We start from the raw sequence: 14958 nt of genomic DNA, 5'->3' as shown, positions 1-14958 counted from the left end.
TACAGAGATTGAATGAGAGAAGAAAATGTCAATAAAAATTTGGCACAAGTCAAAAATTCAGTCCAGGCTGAAAAGTTATCATCTCTGAGCTTACTTTTAGAATGCAGGAAAAAATTTTAGTTATGCAATAGAAGTAAAAGTAAAAATAGTTGAACAAAATAACTTTCAACATCTCTTCCAACAGTAGGCTTTATTGGAAGGTTACACTCCCTGCCCAGAATTAAATTAAGAGAATTAGGTTATATGATTGTGATTGCTTAATGGCACCAGTCTTCTCCACAATCTGGATATAACAACTAATTCAGCTAAGAGTTGGAACATCCTTGCTTCTGAAGGGAATGCTTTGCATCCCCTCAAGGCTGGAAGTGAAGGGTAGGGCAGGGAAGAATAAAAGGTTGAAGACCACAGTGTAGTTTGAGTTTTTGGTCAATATCACTAATTTTTGGCACCTCCAGCAGAGGGCAGGCAGATGTAGGGAAAAGAGAGGAAACGCGGTTCTCCATTTCATTTACAGGCTATTCTTTGCACAATAGCGTGGCACCATAAACACATAAACATGGCCATGCAAGCTGAAACTGGAAAGCGATCTTTTTTTTCCCCCATTTAACTTCTTTTAATGCTTCTTCACAAATGGTGGCAAATACTAAAGTACAGTACGGAGTAATCATAATAAAATTATAAATATGGAATTATAAATTTAAAACATTTTCTGGTTTAAAAAAAAATAAATCTGGCAGTCAACACAGCTCTGCGTGTCTCTGCATTGCTACATTCCTGATGGTGCTCGCGTTTATCCATTCTTCCAGGTCCTCCATGCCCACCTCTTCTTCCTCCCAACTGTTCCATCAAAGGTCCAAGGGGCCCACTAGGGTCACTTTGCCCTCCTCCACCAAAGCCACTTCAGTCCATGTCCCAGCCACTACAGAAGCCACCTCTGTCTCCACCACAACCACCTCTGAACACTCCACCAGGAACACCGTGGTCCATGAGGACACCTCTTCCTCCCAGCGTGCCACCAGGACCACCTCTGCCACAGTGACCGCCCCCCCCCCAGGAGGGTGTGGAAAGGATGATGGAAGGAAGCCTTCAGGCTTCAGGACCTTATACCGCTGCTTTCTGCTCTCCAGGCAAAGTTTCAGTTTCCACACCCAGACTGGGGCACTGCCAGTCTCCAGCTAGACATTTCTTCCTCCTCCAGATGGGTTCTCTCAGGAACCCCAGGACCCCCTTGAAGGAAAGCCACTTCTGTCTCCTCCACAGCCTCCATGTGACTATGGGCCCTTCAGAACCTCCTGGGACCCCTGGACCTCCACAAAGTGGCAGTGGCATCCCTCTGCCCTCACAGGGAGGCATACCACCCCACATGCCATTCCTCTTCCAAGGAAGAGAAACCTTAAATTTGCTCCCTTGAAAATCTTTCCCAACAAACCACTCCATGGCAACTTTGGCAGTTGGTGGGTCTTCATCGGACACTGTAGCATCACCTTTGGGCTTTCCTGTTTCCTTGTGCAAGTGGACAGGTTTCATGGATTGTCTGGTTCTCTTGTTATTCTTAACAACTCCATGCTGCTTAAAGAAGTCTGCCAGCTTCTCTAGTCACATTGTCATATAAGCCTTGCACATATATTGCACTGCTGTCAGAGTCTTCATGTGGATCTGCAAGTAGGCCTAGATCAAGATCTGGTCCTTCAGCCATGGGTCCACCAGGCTTATTGAAGCCACCTTGCTCTCCAGCCGCCATTCCACTGCATCCTCCACCCCGCCCACCTCTGCTCATGCCTCCATCAACAAAATTCTCTTCCCCTGCCCGGATTATCAGGGCAACTCATGCTCTGGTTCTCTTCTGATCAGGAAAATCCTCTAGACTCCTGACCATAAACACCCATGCTACTGTGGTAGTCCTGTCAGAATGAACTCTGATACTGGTAGTTGCTACTCGACTGTCTATATTGACTTGGAGCCTAGCTGTAGGATTCAGTTTGGTGGGGGGGAGAGGGCCGAGGGGCAGTACCTAGTGGGCAGCTGCTGCCCATGGTTGCTTTGTTGCTATAGGAAATCTGTTGTCCATTGTGCTCGGCTGCCCATTGGTGTTTGCTGAGAGTAACTGTTCTGATCATAAGTAGTCAGCCAGCTATGTAGAAGAATAGCTAATAGGAGGATAAGACGGTAGTGCCATGACTGGCTGCATGCGTAGCTCTCAGGTACCTGGGGATAACTGTAGTTACTCTGTCCATATCCTAAGTGGGGCTTGTTGTAAACCCCTGTGCTAGTTTGAGGTTGACTAGTCTCAGCAGGTTTGTTACCATCCTGCGGTTTTGCAGGTGCAATGGCTGCTGGCTGCTGCCCATAGGCTGGGTAAGAAGGCTGAGGGCCAAATGCAAACTGAGCTGCATAGGAGGCCTGGGTGGTAGTGACCACAGCAGTGGTGGTATCGTAAGCACCAGTCCTGTGCCCCTGGACAGACTGACTATAAACCTGGGGTGGGGGTGGGGGGCAGTTGGAGTAGTATAACCAGCAGGAGTAGGTCCATAAAAAATTGCAAGGTGGTCTGTCCATAGGTTGCAGTGGACTGTGCCTGGGTATAGCTGACATCAGTGGGCTGTCCATAGGTTCCATAATTTTTCTGCCCACCTACCAGGGGATTATGTGCCTATCCTTGAGTGGCCTGGCAGTGTATGCACAGTAGCCCTTCTGGGCTGCAGCTTGGCTGTAGGTACTGTAATCCATGGATGCCTTTTTTCCCCCTTCCTTCTCATTCTCTCAACATCCATCTCCCTCTGGCTTTCCCTGTAGGTGCTACACTCTGCAAAGCAATCTTTAAAGCTGGTGGGAAAATTATGATTGGTCCATGACCTGTAAAATTTTTGTCAAAACATTAAAACTCTTACTGTTAGTTATAAACATAAGAGGAAAGGAAATAATAGTAACATTAGTATCTATATAGCCCATTATAATTTAAAACATTAGAAACATTGAGTTAAACGGTTTTGTTATCAAGAGTACTTTGAACAGTTGCTTGCCTTAGTGTTGTAGAACTTACAGTAGGAAACAAGCATCTTTTCTGTGTCTTGGCTAATTTATAAATTTAGAACAGTTTCTAATATGTTATCTTTTGCACTTTCAATGTCAGTATCTTCAAGAGTTCCTTAAATAGCAGCTCTCAGGGACTCACGTGCTCTGGAAGCATACATCACACACTGTTTCAACAACTAGTCTTGCCTCAGGTACCAAACCAATGGCCCCAGATAAATGTGAGTTTACAAAACTTCACCAATCCCTCCCCAGACCCTGTTAACTTTTAAACCACCCCATGACTAACTTCTCTGCAACTGACCTTGTACAACCCAAGGACAAAAGCCCTTAAGGAACTCATTTGACTGAATTCATTTGGACAGTTGCCACCTGCCCAATGAGTTTCTATCAAACTCCGCTTTAAAATTTTTTTAATCAAGATATATTATTAGTTTTCTATCAAGAAATTTTTTTAGGGACTTTGATGCACAAATATGGGTAGAAACTTCAGAAGAAATGGTTGGCAGACCAGAAAATGATAGTGTCTGGGGGGCAGAATTTGGGGGTTGAGGGAGGATGGAACAAATGACTGATCATTTTTATCACAAGCCATGACTTTTTAAACTATGTGCATCTATTACATCGTTATAAATAAAAATTAAAAGGGGCACCTGGGTGGCTCAGTGGGTTAAGCCTCTGCCTTCGGCTTGGGTCATGATCCCAGGTCCTGGTATTGAGCTCAGCATCGGGCTCTCTGCTCAGCAGGGAACCTGCTTCCCCCTCTCTCTCTGCCTGCCTCTCTTGTGATCTCTCTCTGTCAAATAAATTAATAAAATCTATAAAAAATAAAAATTAAACAGGAAAATTGCTTAAAAGTACATTTACTTCCTCTGAAAAAGAGCAACAATATTTAGTTAAATGTGGCGAATGTTTCTGGAGCATCTATTACATGCCCAGTGCTGTGCTAGGCCACAGGAAAAAAAAACCTGACCTGCAAGCAAACAGGTCACAATAACCTGATTTCTTCCCGTAGAATCTGCATAGTCTTGTGGAATGAGAATCCAGTACATTGCTTCTAACTTTCACAGTCAGAGTATTAAAATTTCAGACAAGGTCTATATTTAAAATTAGGTATCTTAGAAAAAATATGTAAGATCCCATTGTCTATTAGGAGGAATTGAGACTTATACCCCAGTACACATTTATTCATAGCTCAGATCCACTGAGAGGCTCTGATTTTACTCAGCTGAGGTCTCCTGATAATTACTCTCTTGATAGTTAAGTTTTCCATGCCATTTATTAAGTCTTTGGTATGCTCATATCTTGCAAATTTTATTCTCTCATAGAAAATGGTACATTTATATTGCCATAAGAAATTGCATAATTAAATTTTTAGTCACCTAACTGCAGCAACCAGAAATGAAAGATTTGTTATTATGGCTAATATAATTCTTTATTGTTTATTGAACACCAATAAGTTCCAGGGATAAGAGACATAAACTAATGTATAATGGCTTTTGAAATATTTTTAATGTTCCTAAAATATTAAGGGATGCATTCTTTACTTAAAAGGCAAAAGCTCTGGAGAAGGTTTTGCGTCAAGACATTTTTAAAAGATCTCTCCCCAAACTGCATCTCTTTTTAGCACCAGCTCCTTCTATTGCAGCAATTATCACCCTGGTCACATATTAGAATCCCCTGGGAGCTGCTAAAATAAAAAAAGAGTAAGACAAAAAAAAAAAAAAAACCCAGCCCCTAGGGCCCACGCCTAAGAAATTCTGATTTCCTGTGTCATGGGAGGACCCTGGTCACATGTGACTTCTCATACATCCAGGGTGGGGGCAAGGGTGGTGGAGAAAGGCAAACCATGAAAGAGGCTCTAAACTATAGAGAACAAGTGGAGGGTTTCTGGAGGGGAGGTGGAGGTGGGGTGGGTTAAATGACTGATCGGTATTAAGGAGGGCACTTGTGATGGGCACTGGGTGTTATGTGTAAGTGATGAATCACTAAATTCTACTCCTGAAACTAATATTACACTGTATGTTTGACTTATTTAACTCAGCATAATCTCTTCCAGTCCCTGTACGTTAACTAACTGGAATTTAAACAAAGACTTGAAACAAAAACTATATAAATAAAAATAAATACAGTAAAGGGGAAAAAACGTGCGCAGATAGTTTTAATGTGCAGTCAGGGTTGAGAAGCATCACCTAAAACCATAGATCTCAAAGTGTGGTCCTTGGACTAGCAGCATCAGCATCACCTGGGAACTTATTGCCTCTACAGATCCTCAGGCCTCCCCCACCGCAGTGAATCCCAAATTCTGAGGGAGGAGCCTGATAAACTGTATTTTAACAAGCCCTCCAGGTGATTTTGAGGCTCACTGAAGTTCAAACCATTAGACTTAAAAGAATATTTAAAAAGGAATTGTCAGGAGAATGACGTTAAGGAATCAGGGAGAATGGAACCAGATGGGCTCTCTTCCTGGGGTGTAGGAAGCTCTGTCATAGTCTGGGTGCAAGAGCAGGACTTGCTGATGAAGATTCTTTTTATATCTTCATAAATCCGTCAGGATTCATCATACTTTTGTGAAGTGAGTCACACTAGCAAACTAGACCCAACCTACCTTATATATTTTTGTATGAAATGAGCCAGATTCTTTGGATAGAAAAGGAAGGAGAAGGAAAGTGATTGGAAATCTTGTAAGCATCAAAATTTGGAGCTCTAAATGTTTGGTAGAACAAAGAGGGGAACACTGAGGCACAACTTCATGTAGATGCACATAAACAGGATGAAAAACTAAATTGGTTGGTTTTAGAAAATAATTTCATCTAGCTCTCTAAGGGAGACCCTAATGACTTTTTTCCTTATCAGAGAAGTTACGCAGTAGATGGGGAGTCCCTTGAAGCAGCAATAGGATCATTCATCTCATACCTGGGCTATACTTCAGAATTAGCAAATGCTGAAATTTTGATCATTTTATAGGACTTTCAGCTTTCCATTGTGACATTCTGATAGTTCATGCTAAGCCCCTTTGGACAGTATTTTATTTTATTTTTTTATTTTTTATTTTTTTTAAAGATTTTATTTATTTATTTGACAGAGAGAGATTACATGTAGGCAGAGAGGCAGGCAGAGAGAGAGAGGAGGAAGCAGGCTCCCTGCTGAGCAGAGAGCCCGATGTGGGACTCGATCCCAGAACTCCGGGATCATGTACTGAGCTGAAGGCAGCGGCTTAACCCACTGAGCCACCCAGGCGCCCCATGGACAGTATTTTAAATTATGTTTTTTTTATTAGCAAGTGGCAAATAGTGAGATTCCACTGTACAGATTTTGTTGAAATAATAACTATTTTTGTTATTATTTTGTTAATTTTATATTATTTTGTTATTATTTTATTTTTGTTGTTATTAAAATAATAACTTTGTGGCCTATAATACAAATGATACACAGGCAGTTCAACTCCTGTTGAGTGGAGCCAGTATGTTGGAAGTGGGGAAATTTCTTCCACCATTTGGTCTCAAGGCAAAGATTACCTATGTTTATTGAATAATTAAGGTGATACTAAAAAAAGAAAGAAGGTGATATTAATTGTTTTTAAATGGACCCCCCAATCTTGTGGAGAATCTATTTAATTGTTGTGCTTAATTAACATCTCAAACTATCTCAGAAAACTATTTTAATTTGCAGAGACATTTGGAGTTGAGTTTGGAATCTAAAGCATCAGGGCTCAGCATATTCTAAAGATAAGGAGGGCTGTTGATCAATCCATCATGATGAATATGTTGAGTGCTGTACTCATAATCAAAATCTACAGGAGAAATACTCTTCTTGAAATGTGAGAGGTTGATAAAACTGGATTTCTGCAGGATAAAATAATGGCAGGAATCTGCCGGGATAGTTTGTCAGCAAGTTTAATACTAAACTATTTGATCTTTAAGTCTTCCTGTGGTGGTTCTCTGACACTGTACAGATAGAGCCAATCACATCTCTTAGGGAACTGGTAGCAGAATTATTTGTTGGTTTAATGATTTTGGCCCAGGGTTTTCCCAGCTGAAGTTGACAAATGAGAGAACTAGATTTCCTTAGGGCAGAAAATGAGTAGCATTGACACAAAGTCCTCTCTATTAAGGTAATGTCATTAAAAGGATAAGTTAGGAAATATGTTCCTAAACATCTCTTATAATAACTTGCCAAAAACATCTCTTATAATAACTTGCCAATTACACAATCATAGGATAAATGGATTTATATTAATAGTTAAATGTTTAGCAAAGAAACAGAAAAATACTAATTGTGGTAGAGATATAGAAATAAGTTAAAATATGTAACTTCTAAATTTTTGGTTGACTAATACAAATGTTACCATTCTTCCTCTCTTTTCTATATTATATATGTTTATACATTATTTATAGTTTATAATACATATTATATATATAATATATAGTTTTTATAATAAAGTAATTTTATGCATTCAAAGATATTTAAATGTAATGAGTAAGTAGTCTTGTGGAAGATATTGAGAAACTTCATAGAACTCTTTATGAAAGATGTTGATTGGAAGAATTTGAGCAATATAAAAAATAAAACAATAAAGTAAAATTTAGTCTCTGTAGAGAAATTGGGGAAATATTACAGGAGATGGAGTGTATTAATGGGAAGAAAATAAGTCAATTGGATATTTTTAAATCCTCAGACATCAATGATCCTATCTGATCAGACTAAAGTATATTATGACTGTTAGGCACTTTCCTCAACAATCAAACTCTCAAGCTGATTATAGAGCAACTAAACCAAAATGGACCACAGCCAAAGATACTCTATAGGAATGTCTTGTATTCGGTAACCTCTTCGACCTCAGCCACAGCAACTTTTTCCTTAGAAACATCGCCAAAGGCAAGGGAAGCAAGGCCAAAAATGAACTATTGGGACTTCATCAAGACCAAAAGCTTTTGCACAGCAAAGGAAACCGCGAACAAAACCAGAAGACAACTGATAGAATGGGAGAAGATATTCGTAAATGACATATCAGATAAAGGGCTAGTATCCAAAATATATAAAGAACTTACCAAACTCAACACCCAAAGAACAAATAATCCAATCAAGAAATGGACAAAGAACATGAACAGACATTTCTGCAAAGAAGATATTCAGGTGGCCAACAGACACATGAAAAAATGCTCCACATCACTCAGCATCAGAGAAATACAAATCAAAACTACAGTGAGATATCGCCTCACACTAGTCAGAAAGGCTAAAATTAACAAATCAGGAAATGACAGATATTGGCGAAGATGAGGAGAAAGGGGAACCCTCCTGCGCTCTTGGTGGGAATGCAAGCTGATGTAGCCACTCTGGAAAACAGCATGGAGGTTCCTCAAAAAGTTGAAAATAGAGCTACCCTATGACCCAGCAATTACAGTACTGGGTATTTACCCTAAAGATACAAATGTAGTGATCCAAAGGGAAACGTGAACCCGAATGTTTATAGCAGCAATGTCCACAATAGCCAAACTATGGAAAGAACCTAGATGTCCATAAACAGATGAATGGATAAAGAAGAGGTGGTATATATATATATATATATTCATATATATGAATACTATGCAGTCATCAAAAGAAATTAAATCTTGCCATTTGCAACGACATGGATAGAACTAGCAGGTATTATGCTGAGCAAAACAAGTCAGTCAGAGAAAGACAATTATCATATGATCTCCCTGATATGAAGAATTTGAGAGACAGGGTGGGGGGTTTGGAGGTTAGGGAAGGAAAAAATGAAACAAGATGTGATCGGGAGGGAGACAACCATAAGAGACTCTTAATCTCACAAAACAAACTGAAGGTTGCTGGGGGGTGGCGATGTGGAGAGGATGGCTGGGTTGTGGACACTGGGGAGGGTATGTGATATAGTGAGTGCTATGAAACGTGTAAGCCTGACGATCCACAGACCTGTACCCTGGGGCAAAAACTGAAAATAATTAATAATAATAAAAAAGAATGCCTTGTATTGACACTTTGTTAAGTTGTTATGTAGAATTCTACATCACTAAATAATGAAAATTTAGAAGATGCTTAACATCTTTTGGGTAGTTTAGCAATGTATTATCATCTATTGGTGCATAATGAGGAGAGCAAGGCCAAAAATGAACTTGTTTTAGGCTAGTAAATATCTCATAGATTCTCATACTATCTCATAGTTTCTTGGATCAAGAGTCTAGGTACAGTTTAGCTGAGTCCTCTGTTCAGGGCCTCATAAGTGTACATTCAAGGTGTTGGCCTAGTTTTGCTCTCTTCTGGAGGTTCAACTGGGGAAGAATACAAGGGTACATATATCACTTTGAATTAGTGTTTTTATATTTTCCATGTAAATACCCAGTAGTGTGATTACTGGATTGTAAGGTAGCTCTATTTTAAACTTTTTGAGGAAACTCCATACTGTTTTCCACAGTGGCTGCACCAGTTTGTATTCCAACCAATAGTGCACAAGGGTTCTTATTCTTTACATCCTTACCAATATTTGTTTCCACTGTTTTTAATTTTAGCCATTCTGACAGGTCTGAAGTGATATCTCATTGTGGTTTTGATATGCATTTCCCTGATGATAAGTCATGTTGAGAGTCTCTTCATGTGTCTATTGGCCATATCTTCTTTGGAGAAATTTCTGTTCAAGTCTTCTGGCCATTTTTTAATTGGATTATTTGTTTTTTGATGTTGAGTTAGAGAATTTCTTTTTGTTTTTTAATTATTTTTAGGGGTGCCTGGGTGGTTCAGTGAGTTAAAGCCTCTGCCTTCAGCTCAAATCATGATCGCAGGGTCCTGGGATCGAGCCCCACATCAGGATCCCTGCTCAGTGGGCAGCCTGCTTCCTCCTCTCTCTCTCTGCCTCCTTCTCTGCCTACTTGTGATTTGTCTGTCAAATAAATAAATAAAATCTTTTTTAAAAAATAAAATTATTTTTATTACCATATAATGTATTATTTGCATTATTATTAATGCAAATAATTAATTAATTATTATTAGTGCAATTAAATGTATTATTTGTATTATTTTGGTAGTTTATACATCTCTACGAATGCATCAATTTCTTCCAGATTGTCAAATTTGCTGGCATATAGTTGCTCATATTATCTTCTTTTAATTGTTTGTATTTCTTTGGTGTTGGTTGTGATCTCTCCTCTTTCACTCATGATTTTATTAATTTGGGTCATTTCTCTTTTGTTTTTGATAAGTCTGACTAATCCTTTCAAAGAACCAGCTCCTAGTTTCATTGATTTGTTCTACTGTTCTTTTGATTTCTATCTCATTGATTTCTGCTCTGATCATTATTATTTCTCTTCTGCTGGGTTTAGGCTTTCTTTGCTGTTCTTTCTCCAGCTCCTTTAGGTACAGGCTTAGGTTGTGTATGTGAGACCTTTCTTGTTTCTTGAGAAAGGCTTGTATTGCTATATGCTTTCCTGCCAGGACCACCTTTGCTGTGTCCCAAAGATTTTGAACAGTTGTATTTTCATTTTCATTTGTATCCATGAATTTTTTTAATTCTTCTTTAATTTCCTGGTTGACCCACTTATTGTTTAGTAGGATGCTCGTTAGCCTCCATGTATTTAGGTTCTTTCCACCTTTCCTCGTGTGATTGAGTTCTAGTTTCAGAGCATTGTGGTCTGAAAATATGCGGGGAATGATCCAATCTTTTGGTACCAGTTGAGACCTGATTTGTGACCCAGGATGTGATCTATTCTGGAGAATGTTCCATACATGTGCTAGAGAAGAATGTGTATTGTTATTTTGGGATGGAATGTTCTTTTTTTTTTTTTTTAAAGATTTTATTTATTTATCAGAGAGAGAGAGGGGGAGAGAGCGAGCACAGGCAGACAGAATGGCAGGCAGAGGGAGAAGCAGGCTCCCTGCTGAGCAAGGAGCCCGATGTGGGACTCGATCCCAGGACGCTGGGATCATGACCTGAGCCGAAGGCAGCTGCTTAACCAACTGAGCCACCCAGGCGTCCCAAGGGATGGAATGTTCTAAATATATCTGTCATGTCCATCTGGTCCAGTGTGTCATTTAAAGCCATTATTTCCTTGTTGATCTTTTGCTTAGATAATCTGTCCATTTCAGTAAGGGGATGTTAAGGTCCCCTACTATTATTGTATTATTTTTGATGTGTTTCTTATTGTTAATTAATTGCTTTATATAATTGGCTGCTCCCATGTTAGGGGGATAGATATTTAAAATTGTTAGATCTTCTTGTTGGATAGACCCTTTAAAGTATGATATAATGTCCTTCCTCATCTCTTATTATAGCCTTTGGCTTAATTTATCTGATATAAAGATTGCCACCCCAGCTTTCTTTTGATATCCATTAGCATGGTAAATTGTTTTCCACCCCCTCACTTTAAATAGGAAGGTGTCTTTGGGTCTAAAATGAGTTTCTTGTAGACATCATATCGATGGGTCTTATTTTCTTTATCCATTCTGATACCCTGTGTCTTCTCATTGGAGCGTTTAGTCCATTTACATTCAGAGTAACTATTGAAAGATAGGGATTTAGTGCTACTGTATTGCCTGTAAGGTGACTGTTACTGTATATTGTCTCTGTTCCTTTTTGTTTTGGTGCTTTTAGTCTCCCTCTTTGCTTAGAGGACCCCTTTCAATATTTCCTGTAGGGCTGGTTTGGTGTTGGCGAATTCCTAAATTTTTTTTGTCCTGGAAGTTTTTCATCTCTCCTATTTTCAGTGATAGCCTAGGTGAAAATAGTATTTTTGGCTGCATATTTTAGTTTAGTTTAGTGCTCTGAATATATCATGCCAGTCCTTTCTGGCCTGCCAGTCTCTGTGGATAGGTCTGCTGTCAAACTAGTATTTCTACCATTGTATGTTACAGACCTCTTGTCCCGAGCTGCTTTCAGGATTTTATCTTTGTCACTAAGACTTCTTAAGATTTACTATTGGATGACAGGGGGTGGACCCATTTTTATTGATTTTGAGGAGGGTTCTCTATGCCTCCTAAATTTTGATGCTTATTTCTTTTGCCAAATTAGGGGAATTCTCTACCTTAATTTGCTCCAATATACCCTCTGCCCCATTTTCTCTTTCTTCTTCTGGGATCCCAATTATTCTAATATTGTTTCATCTCATGGTATCTTTTACCTCTAGAATTCTCCCCTTGTGGTCGAGTAGTTGTTCGTTTCTCTTTTGCTCAACTTCTTTATTCTCCATCATTTGGTCTTCTATATCACTAATTCTCTCTTCTGCCTCATTTATCCTAGAAATAAGAGGCTCCATTTTTTATTGTACCTCATTAATAGCTTTTTTTAATTTCAACTTTGTTAGATTTTTGTTCTTCTATTTCTCCAGAAAGTGATTTTATTTCTCCAGAAAGGGATTCTCTAATATCTTCCATACTTTTTTTGAGCCCAGCTTGATAATTGTCATTCTGAACTCTAGTCCTGACATATTATTAATGTCTGTATTAATTACATCCCTAACTATCAGTACTGTCTCTTGTTCTTTTTTCTTTTCTTTCTTTTTTCTTTTGTGTGTGTGTGTGTGTGTGTGTGTGTGTGTGTGTGTGGTGAGTTTTTCCACATTGTCATTTTATCCAGATAAGAATAGGTGAATGAGAGAACAAAATACTAAAAGAGTAGCAAGGTCCCCAGAAAAATATACACTAGCCAAATAGAAGAGACCTGAAACCAGGGCGCCTGGGTGGCTCAGTGGGTTAAGCCGCTGCCTTCAGCTCAGGTCATGATCTCAGGGTCCTGGGATCGAGTCCCGCATCAGGCTCCCTGCTCTATCTCTCTCTCTCTCTGCCTGCCTCTCTGTCTACTTGTGATCTCTCTCTGTCAAATAAATAAATAAAATCTTTAAAAAAAAAAAAAGAGAGAGAGAGAGACCTGAAACCAGGAGAAGAAAAGGTGGAAAAGAAAAAAAAATATATATATATATAGAGAGAGAGTTATTAAATTAGTAAATAGAATAGAACCACACACTTGATTTTGGGTGTATTTTGGTCTGTTAGAAGAAACAACCTCCCAAAATTTATAGGTGGAAAATCACACACACACACACACACACACACACAAATAAGGGTGAACACAATAAAGGGATTGAATATGACTGTAAAGATGAAAATTCAAAAAGATTCTAAAAAAGGAATTGATAAGAAGTTGGTTGATAAAAGAAAATAAAAAGAGGAAAGAATATGATCAGGCTGGTATATTTAGGGTACATTTTGATCTATTAGAAGAAAGTGTATCCCAAAATTTTAAAGAAAAAAAAAACCTATATGTATACAAAAAATGAGGTTAAATTCAGTGAAGGGATAAAATATAACAATGAAAAACAATAGAACAAATCAACGAAACTAGGAGCTGGTTCTTTGAAAGAATTAATAAAATTGATAAACTGGCCAGACTTATCAAGAAGAAGAGAAAGGACCCAAATAAATAAAATCATGAATGAAAGAGGAGCGATCACAACTAACACCAAAGAAATACAAACAATTATAAGAACATACTATGAGCAACTCTACACCAACAAATTTGACAATCTGGAAGAAATGGATGCATTCCTAGAAACATATAAACTACCACAACTGAACCAGGAAGAAATAGAAAGCCTGAACAGACCCATAACCAGTAAGGAGATTGAAACAGTCATTAAAAATCTCCAAACAAACAAAAGCCAGGGCCAGATGGCTTCCCGGGAGAATTCCACCAAACATTTAAAGAAGAACTAATTCCTATTCTCCTGAAACTGTTCCAAAAAATAGAAATGGAAGGAAAACTTCCAAACTCATTTTATGAGGCCAGCATCACCTTGATCCCAAAACCAGACAAGGATCCCACCAAAAAAGAGAGCTATAGACCGATATCCTTGATGAACACAGATGCGAAAATACTCAACAAAATACTAGCCAATAGGATTCAACAGTACATTAAAAAGATTATTCACCACGACCAAGTGGGATTTATTCCAGGGCTGCAAGGTTGGTTCAACATCCGCAAATCAGTCAATGTGATACAACACATCAATAAAAGAAAGAACAAGAACCATATGATACTCTCAATAGATGCTGAAAAAGCATTTGACAAAGTACAACATCCCTTCCTGATCAAAACTCTTCAAAGTGTAGGGATAGAGGGCACATACCTCAATATCATCAAAGCCATCTATGAAAAACCCACCGCAAATATCATTCTCAATGGAGAAAAACTGAAAGCTTTTCCGCTAAGGTCAGGAACACGGCAGGGATGTCCATTATCACCACTGCTATTCAACATCGTACTAGAGGTCCTAGCCTCAGCAATCAGACAACAAAAGGAAATTAAAGGCATCCAAATCGGCAAAGAAGAAGTCAAATTATCACTCTTCGCAGATGATATGATACTATATGTGGAAAACCCAAAAGACTCCACTCCAAAACTGCTAGAACTTATACAGGAATTCAGTAAAGTGTCAGGATATAAAATCAATGCACAGAAATCAGTTGCATTTCTCTACACCAACAGCAAGACAGAAGAAAGGGAAATTAAGGAGTCAATCCCATTTACAATTGCACCCAAAACCATAAGATACCTAGGAATAAACCTAACCAAAGAGACACAGAATCTATACTCAGAAAACTATAAAGTACTCATGAAAGAAATTGAGGAAGACACAAAGAAATGGAAAAATGTTCCATGCTCCTGGATTGGAAGAATAAATATTGTGAAAATGTCTATGCTACCTAAAGCAATCTACACATTTAATGCAATTCCTATCAAAGTACCATCCATCTTTTTCAAAGAAATGGAACAAATAATGCTAAAATTTATATGGAACCAGAAAAGACCTCGAATAGCCAAAGGGATATTGAAAAAGAAAGCCAACGTTGGTGGCATCACAATTCCGGACTTCAAGCTCTATTACAAAGCTGTCATCATCAAGACAGCATGGTACTGGCACA

At 38.7% G+C, this 14958-nt stretch overlaps 1 pseudogene; it reads right to left on the bottom strand.

The window, feature by feature from the left end:
• Window positions 1-714: 714 nt before the first annotated feature.
• The window catches only part of LOC132014479 (RNA-binding protein EWS-like), a 28709-nt pseudogene continuing 14465 nt past the window's right edge, over window positions 715-14958 (bottom strand).

This window comes from Mustela nigripes, chromosome 3 (assembly GCF_022355385.1).
Source record: "Mustela nigripes isolate SB6536 chromosome 3, MUSNIG.SB6536, whole genome shotgun sequence".
NCBI classification, from domain to species: domain Eukaryota; kingdom Metazoa; phylum Chordata; class Mammalia; order Carnivora; family Mustelidae; genus Mustela; species Mustela nigripes.
The sequence above is the reverse complement of the archived record's forward strand: the minus strand, read 5'-3'. Positions and strand labels throughout refer to the sequence as shown.